The 9,416-nt window shown below is 36.1% G+C and overlaps 1 pseudogene across 1 annotated transcript; it reads left to right on the top strand.

The window, feature by feature from the left end:
- Positions 1-5,796: 5,796 nt before the first annotated feature.
- On the top strand, positions 5,797-6,725 carry LOC309855932 (UBX domain-containing protein 8 pseudogene; annotated as a pseudogene). The gene is made up of 2 exons: positions 5,797-6,339; positions 6,452-6,725. The product of its transcript is annotated as a UBX domain-containing protein 8 pseudogene (transcript).
- The last annotated feature ends 2,691 nt before the right edge of the window (positions 6,726-9,416 follow it).

Raw genomic sequence — 9,416 nt, forward strand, 5'->3', positions numbered from 1 at the left:
AAGAAACAAGAAAGGTCTCAGGTACAGAACCTAACCCTACACCTAAAGGAGCTGGAGAAAGAACAAGAAAGAAACCCTAAGCCCAGCAGGAGAAGAGAAATCATAAAGATCAGAGCTGAAATCAATGAAATAGAAACCAAAAAACAATAGAAAAAATCAACGAAACAAGGAGCTGGTTCACTGAAAGAATTAATAAAATTGATAAACCCCTGGCCAGACTTATCAAAAAGAAAAGAGAAAGGACCCAAATAAATAAAATCATGAATGAAAGAGGAGCGATCACAACTAACACCAAAGAAATACAAACTATTATAAGAACATACTATGAGCAACTCTACGCCAATAAATTTGACAATCTGGAGGGAATGGATGCATTCCTAGAAACATATAAACTACCACAACTGAACCAGGAATAAATAGAAAGCCTGAACAGACCCATAATAGTAAGGAGATTAAAACAGTCATTAAAAATCTCCAAACAAACGAAAGCCCAGGGCCAGACGGCTTCCCAGGGGAATTCTACCAAACATTTAAAGAAGAACTAATTCCCATTCTCCTGAAACTGTTCCAAAAAAATAGAAATGGAAGGAAAACTTCCAATTTCATTTTATGAGGCCACCATCACCTTGATCCCCAGACCAGACAAGGATCCCATGAAAAAAGAGAGGTATAGATCAATATCCTTGATGAACACAGATGTGAAAATACTCAACAAAATACTAGCCAATAGGATTCAACAGTACATTAAAAGGATTATTCACCACGACCAAGTGGGATTTATTCCAGGGCTGCAAGGTTCGTTCAACATCCGCAAATCAGTCAATGTGATACAACACATCAATAAAAGAAAGAACAAGAACCATATGATACTCTCAATAGATTCTGAAAAAGCATTTGACAAACTACAGCATCCCTTCCTGATCAAAACTCTTCAAAGTGTAGGGATAGAGGGCACATACCTCAATATCATCAAAGCCATCTATGAAAAACCCACCGCAAATATCATTCTCCATGGAGAAAAACTGAAAGCTTTTCCTCTAAGGTCAGGAACACGGCAGGGATGTCCATTATCACCACTGCTATTCAACGAACTACTAGAGGTCCTAGCCTCAGCAATCAGACAACAAAAGGAAATTAAAGGCATCCAAATCAGCAAATAAGAAGTCAAATTATCACTCTTTGCAAATGATATGATACTATATGTGGAAAACCCAAAAGACTGCACTCCAAAACTGCTAGAACTTGTACAGGAATTCAGTAAAGTGTCAGGATATAAAATCAATGCACAGAAATCAGTTGCATTTCTCTACACCAACAGCAAGACAGAAGAAAGAGAAATTAAGGCATCAATCCCATTTTCAGTTGCACCCAAAACCATAAGATACCTAGGAATAAACCTAACCAAAGAGGCACAGATTCTATACTCAGAAAACTATAAAGTACTCATGAAAGAAATTGAGGTAGACACAAAGAAATGGAAAAATGTTCCATGCTCCTGGATTGGAAGAATAACTATTGTGAAAATGTCTATGCTACCTAAAGCAATCTACACATTTAATGCAATTCCTATCAAAGTACCATCCATCTTTTTCAAAGAAATGGAACAAATAATTCTAAAATTTATATGGAACCAGAAAAGACCTCGAGTAGCCAAAGGGATATTGAAAAAGAAAGCCAACGTTTGTGGCATCACAATTCCGGACTTCAAGATCTATTACAAAGCTGTCATCATCAAGACAGCATGGTACTGGCACAAAAACAGACACATAGATCAATGGAACAGAATAGAGAGCCCAGAAATAGACCCTCAACTCTATGGTCAATGAATCTTCGACAAAGCAGGAAAGAATGTCCAATGGAAAAAAGACAGCCTCTTCAATAAATGGTGCTGGGAACATTGGACAGCCACATGCAGAAAAATGAAATTGGACCATTTCCTTACACCACACACAAAAAGAGACTCAAAATGGATGAAGGACCTCAATGTGCAAAAGGAATCCATCAAAATCCTTCAGGAGAACACAGGCAGCAACATCTTTGACCTCAGCCGCAGCAACATCTTCCTAGGAACAACGCCAAAGGCAAGGGAAGCAAGGGCAAAAATGAACTATTGGGATTTCATCAAGATCAAAAGCTTTTGCACAGCAAAGGAAACAGTTAACAAAATCAAAAGAGAACTGACAGACTGGGAGAAGATATTTGCAAACGACATATCAGATAAAGGACTAGTGTCCAGAATCTATAAAGAACTTATCAAACTCAACACCCAAAGAACAAATAATCCAATCAAGAAATGGGCAGAGGACATGAACAGACATTTCTGCAAAGAAGACATCCAGATGGCCAAAAGACACATGAAAAAGTTCTCCATATCCCTCGGTTCAGGGAAATACAAATCAAAACCACAATGAGATATCACCTCACACCAGTCAGAATGGCTAAAATCCACAAGTCAGGAAATGAGAGATGCTGGCGAGGATGCAGAGAAAGGGGAACCCTCCTACACTGTTGGTGGGAATGCAAGCTGGTGCAGCCACTCTGGAAAACAGCATGGAGGTTCCTCAAAATGTTGAAAATAGAACTGCCCTATGACCCAGCAATTGCACTATTGGGTATTTACCCTAAAGATACAAACGTAGTGATCCAAAGGGGCACATGCACCCAAATGTTTATAGCAGCAATGTCCACAATAGCCAAACTATGGAAAGAACCTAGATGTCCCTCAACAGATGAATGGATCAAGAAGATGTGGTATATTATACACAATGGAATACTATGCAGCCATCAAAAGAAATGAAATCTTGCCATTTGCGACAACAGGGATGAAACTAGATCGTATCATGCTTAGCGAAATAAGTCAAGCAGAGAAAGACAACTATCATATGATCTCCCTGATATGAGGAAGTGGTGATGCAACATGGGGGCTTAAGTGGGTAGGAGAAGAATAGATGAAACAAGATGAGATTGGGAGGGAGACAAACCATAAGTGACTCTTAATCTCACAAAACAAACTGAGGGTTGCTGGGGGGAGGGGGTTTGAGAGAAGGGGGTGGGATTATGGACATTGGGGAGGGTATGTGCTTTGGTGAGTGCTGTGAAGTGTGTATACCTGGTGATTCACAGACCTGTACCCCTGGGGACTAAAAATATATGTTTATAAAAAATAAAAAAGTTAAAAAAAGATTGCTTAATATTTTCCTTAAAATATTGTTGAAAATATAACATTTTAGGTAATTAAGAAAAAAACAATCTTACAGGTTTTAGGACCTATATATCATCCCCCTCCTTTTTTAATGGACGTAGAATTGAAATAACCTGGTTTCAGGTCTATGATGGAAGAATTCAACATGTATATGTATGGCAAAAATGATCACAAAATGTCCAAGTTAACATCCATCATCATACACAGTTACAGTTTTTTTTTTCTTGTGATAAGGACTTTCAAGAGCCACTGTCCTACTTTCAAGTATGAAATAGAGTATTATTAACTACAGTTACTATGCTGCATATTACATTCCCTTGACTTAGTCATTTTATGACTATAAGCTTATAACTTTTGACCCCCTTCACCCATTTTGCCCCTCCACCATCAGGCAGCCATCAATCTATTCTATCCATGAGCTCAGTTTTTGTTGGGTTATTTACATTCCATACATAATTGTCATGCTATGGTATTTATCTTTGTCTGAGTTGCATGTAGAATAATGCTCTGAAGGTCTATCCGTGCATCCATGTTGTTGCACATCTCAAGGTTTCATTCTTTATAATGGCTGAATAATAATCAAATGGAGATATGTACATATACACACATATTTATTTTATTCATCAATCAATGGGTATTTAGGTTGTTTCTGTGTCTTTTCGTTTCCAATGAAATGTGTGTTTCATAAGGCTCTTCCCTATATTAAATTGTAAATACATTTCTAGATCGAAATATATTCTTCAGTGTTTTTAATAGGATTATTTAGTAGTGCTCATTATGCATTGAACACTGTGTTGTGTGGCTTGTATTGACGTAAAAATCGAGTTTTAGTATTAGTGTTTCATAGATGGGACTATTAAAGGTGAGAAGTTAAGGAAAATATATATGCCTTAGACCTGCTATGTGGTATGGCTGGAAATCAGACATAAGTCTGTGGAACTCTCAGCCACAGTTTTATACTCCCTCTTTATTAATACTCCACTGGGAGTATATATTATAATCTAACAAATGCAGTAATATTGGGCATTCAGTTGTTTAAAATTGTCCGTATTATAAATATGAGTGTGTTAAACTTTTGTGATCTCAGCTCATGCATAAGCTAAGATAAATCTGGGATTCATAGAAAATGCATACTTTGATGCCTTGATAAATACTACCAATTGTATTCTGAGCACTTTCTACCAGTTTTTATACCCTCTTCCTCCATATTATGCACAGAATTAGATATGTTTGATAGACAAAAACAGACCTCTCATTATATCTGCATGTTCTTGATAAGTAATTAGGGTGAGCATACTTTTGATATTACCATTAATACTTAAAAATCTCTCTTCATTTTATTTTCTACTGAGTTATTTTTTAACTTGATTAGTATGAGGTCTTTGTATTAATAAGATTGTTGTGCTTTTCCTCCATGTATATATATTTATGTAGCTTTTTTAATATTTTGTATGTGAGACTTCTGTTTTTATTTTTTGATGTGCACAAGTTTTATGTAGTTAAATTCATTCATCACTTTGTTTTATGGAATTTCCTTTTGTTGTCATTATCATGAAATAGTTCCCTATTGTTAAGATTTTTTTAAAAATTTCTCATTCACAGTTTACTTTAACATTTTCATGGATTTATTATTTACCTTAAAACCTTTAATTAATATGTACTTTATCCCCACAATTGGTTTATGTTGGGCTTTTTTTCCCTAATTGGGTAATAATTGTTAAATAATTACTATGTTCCCCACTCGTAGGAGATGCCATATTTATCATGTACTAACTTTATTTTGTTATCCTGAATATATGTATCTTGTTATTCAATAGTGAATCCTTTTACTTCAGTTTTTACTCATTTAACAAACATGGTAAACTAATTTCTGTATCTCAGGCATTGTAGTTGGAATGGTGAATTTGAAAGAAAAGGAAGCATGTGACTAAAAGAGAGCATATATAGTATGTCAGACAAATTAGTTCAGAACAGTAATTATTATTTTTTAATGATTGTATTTATTTATTTGAGAGAGAGTGAGTGAGACAGAGAATATGAGCTGGGGCAGAGGCAGAGGGAAAGGGAGAAGCAAACTCCCTGCTAAGCAGGGAGCACGATGTGGGGCTGGGATCATGACCTGATCTGTAGGCAGATGCTTAATTGACTGAGCCAAAGTGCCCCAAGAACAGTAATTAATGCTACAATAGAGGTAAACTATGATACAGGTAAGAGGATGCCATCTTACTGGTAGTGTTTGAGGTGTTCTAAAGACTTAGAAGGAGAATTGATGAACCATATGGCAAGTTGAAAATGTCATTTCTGGAAGAAGGAATGGCATATGTGAAGACAGAGATGTTTGAAATACCAGTGTTTACCCGTGGAGCTACAAATAACTATATATCTAGAGTGATGTCCATGTGAGTGTGGAATCTTTAAGGGAGAGATAGAATAGATGAGGGAGAACAGGAGCAGGACACTGAATAATTGCCTTTGGTAAGTGCTTTATCCTGAAATTTTTAGGAAACCATTGAGGTTTTTTTCCCCAAAGGATTTATATAATAATACCATTTTAGAAAGGTTAATTTGGGAAAGGGGGGCAGGGGTCTCACCACATGGCTTATCATGGGCTCATTGGCATTTTCTTTTTCTGTGCTCTCCCCCTCTTATGTCTGGAGCTCTGGCATGGAATCCCCAATCTAGGAGTTAAAGATCTAATGTTGTGTAGCCAGATTTTCTTACTTCTTGCTCTTCCTACTTTAATTATTTCTGTGACTACCTCATGGCTCAATTCATTTAAATTGTCCCAAGTGTATCTGAAAGAAGAGAAGAATGAGAAATGACAAAATCTTGTCAGAAAAAATAAATAAAGAGGCACAGGATGAAAAAGCCAGCAGATACATAGAGAATGTTCTAAAACCTCACCAGGAAATGAAATTGAGAAAACTTAAGAGTGTGTGTTTCAGGTTACAGGTAAAACCTGGAAGTTAAGTGGTGGCCATAAACTTAAGGCTGATGAAGATTTGGTGCTTGAAAATAAAAGCCAGACATCTTTTAAAATATCAAACAGAGAAGTAGCAAAGAAAAGGAACTTGCCTCAGCCTTTAACCAAAATTTCACTGTCTGCTGAGAAACCCACTCAGGAGATTTTTTTTCTTGTATATGTACAAGTTAATTTATTACCACATTGTTTATAATTGTAAAAAAAAAATAGAAACAACCTAAAGTCCTCTACATAGTATAGTGGTTGAATATGCTATTCTTGATTCACCTGAAGAGCCTCCTGAAACAGCTGAACGAATAGTACTGTTGCTCTCCAATGTCCAAGGGGGGGTGTCCTGAAAAGAATATTTTTTTAAGTCTTGAAGATCATAGCTCTTATTTGACTGGGTGATGAAAATCAGGTACTGCACATCCCTATACAGCTTTTCTTCTTCCTTTCCCAGAAGGCCCCTGGAAGTGGTTGAAGGCTGGTCACTGAAGAACATAAGAATAACTGGATACTCTACTCAATGTAAAGAAAAAGAGCAGAGCAACTAATTAAGAAAGGAGAACTACCTGTTCTCCATAAAATCAGTTATGCCATGACCTTACAGGACAGTAAATGATTCACTTTAAAATTATGTCATACCTTGGTGAGCTCAAGGCAGTAAACCTTATAATGTTGAGATCCTTAGGAACATATGGATATAAATGGTTAGAAAAGAATTGCTCTCTGCATACAATAATTTGTGGAATGTGCCATTTTATAATGTACCAAATGAAAACTAGATAAAACATATAAAGAAAGACACTCAATGATTTGTACTTTATCCTAGCTGATATCATTTATCACTATGCTGAAAAGTATTAGGACTTTGTTTACTGCCTTTTCATTCAGCCTTGCCACACTGAACATTTCACAATTCAAACTCTTTAAAGTCTATTAAGTAGGATTTTTTTTTCTGTATTTCTGGAAATTAAACTGTGAAGATATTTCAAAGGATTTTAATATTTTAAAGTTGTTTTGATACCTGATAAAGGGCAGGTATCCAAAATACATAAAGAACTTAAAAAACTCAACACCCCTCCAAAATAATCCAATTTAAAATGGGCAGAAGACATGAACAGACATTTCTTCAAAGACCTGCAGGTGAAAAACTGTCACATGAAATGATGCTCACCATCACTCATCATTGGAAAAATGAATATAAAAACTACAATGATATATCACCTCACACCTATCAGAATGGCTAGAATCGAAAACACACACAGATGTTCTTGAGAATGTGGAGAAAAAGAAACACTCTTGCACTGTTGGTGGGAATTCACACTGGTGCAGCCACTGTAAATAACAGTATGGAGGTTCCTCAAAATGTTAAAAAGAGAATTATCCTCTGATCTAGCAATTGCACTGCTAGGTATTTATCCAAACAGTACAAGAATATTAATTCAAAATGGCACATGCACTCTTGTATTTAAAGCAACTTTATTTGCAATATCTAAGGTATGGAAATGGCCCAAGTGTCCATCAATTGATGAATGGATAAAAGAGATGTGGAGATATATATATATATATATATATATATATATATATATATATATATATATATAAAATCTCCATGCAGTGGAACATTATTCAGCTCTAAAAAAGAATGAAATCTTGTCATTTGCAAATTACATGGATAGAGCTAGAGAGTATAAAGCTAACTGAAATAAGTTGGAGAAAGACAAACACCATATGATTTCACTCATGTGGAATTTAAGAAACAAAACACACTAGCAGAGAAAAAAAATGACAAACCAAGAAGAAGACTATTAATTATAGAGAACGAACCGATGGTTGCTAGAGAGAGGGTGGGTGGGGCGATGTGGAAATAGGTGATGGGGATTAAGGAGTGTACTTGTCGTGATGGGCATTGGGTGATTAAAATAAAAATTTTAAAAAGGTTAATTTGGCAGTAGAATAGAGGTTGGATTAGAAGGGCCTAGCTTGCATGTATTGTCCTAAGTATACTAGGATTCTCCAGAGAAACAACCAATAATATATTTTATATGTGTTTATTAGTGCTTCACTCATGAAACTGTTCTTCCCTGCTTGCTTGTTTTCCTATCACTTTCATTTCTGTGGGAAAAAATACACATAGAGTCTACAGTAGAGACCTGGCACTGTTCTAGGTTTGATGGATCAGTAGTAAACAACATCAGAAGCCAGAAATCCATGTTGTTAGGAAGCTTGCATTCATACAGACATTTGCCAATAAAGAGTGAGAGTATCTCGTGTTAATAAGTACTTCAGAGAGGGCTTGGGGTGAAAAGCACATGAGGTGAAAAAGGGATCCAGGGTGATGATGGTCCTATAAATTTTAGAGAAGCTCCATTTCACAAAGGTTTTGTTCAGATACTGACATGAGCAAGTACCTGATGGCAGGGAAGTAGAGAATTGTGCAGAGATCAGATGGGAGAAGTTTCTGTGTAGAGGGAACAGCAAGTGAAAGAAGACTCTAATGGAGGAGCAAGCTTGCTGGGTTCAAGGAACAACAAGAACATCTTTGTGCTTTACAGTGAGGCAAGGGAAAGGGAAGAAATGACACTGGGAAGGAATAGGTGAAGTTCTTCATGGCTTTGGGTGGACACTATAAAGATTTTGACTTTTGTTCTGATTCAGTGGATAAATAATTGGAGAGTTAAAGGAGTGACATGATCAGCTTTGGTTTTTCATGAATAACTCTGGACCAGGTTAAGAAAAGATGAAAAGGGACAAGGGAAGAATCAGGAAGTATATTTAGATGGCTGTTGTAGACACTAGACACTCCCTGATGGTAGCTTAGAAGAGGGTAGTAATGATGGAGTTGGGGAAAAATTCTTTGTAGAATTGAGATAGGCTTTTCTAATGTGTGAATAGTTAGTGGTAGCTGAATGCATCTTTTCCTGTAAAATCCAGGGCCCATGATTTAAAATACCAGTTTGGCATTGGGTAGGTTTTTGGCTGATTTTCTCAGTTCCATCAATATATTATCTATCTTTTAGAATGCTGTAGGTCTTCCAACCATGTGAATCATAATAATTTGAGACATATTAAACATTTGCCTTTTCAGTACATCTAAAATCTTTGAAGATAAGCAGTTACCTGAAAAAAGTATAAAGCTAAGGCATCTTGTATTTGCCAAATGGTTCAATTAAAATTTCTAGCTCTTATTAGAGTAGATTGACAAGTAAATGCATACGTAGTTCCTTTTCATGTTTGAGTTCCTGG

Source organism: Mustela nivalis, assembly GCF_964662115.1.
Source record: "Mustela nivalis genome assembly, chromosome: X".
Classification (NCBI taxonomy): domain Eukaryota; kingdom Metazoa; phylum Chordata; class Mammalia; order Carnivora; family Mustelidae; genus Mustela; species Mustela nivalis.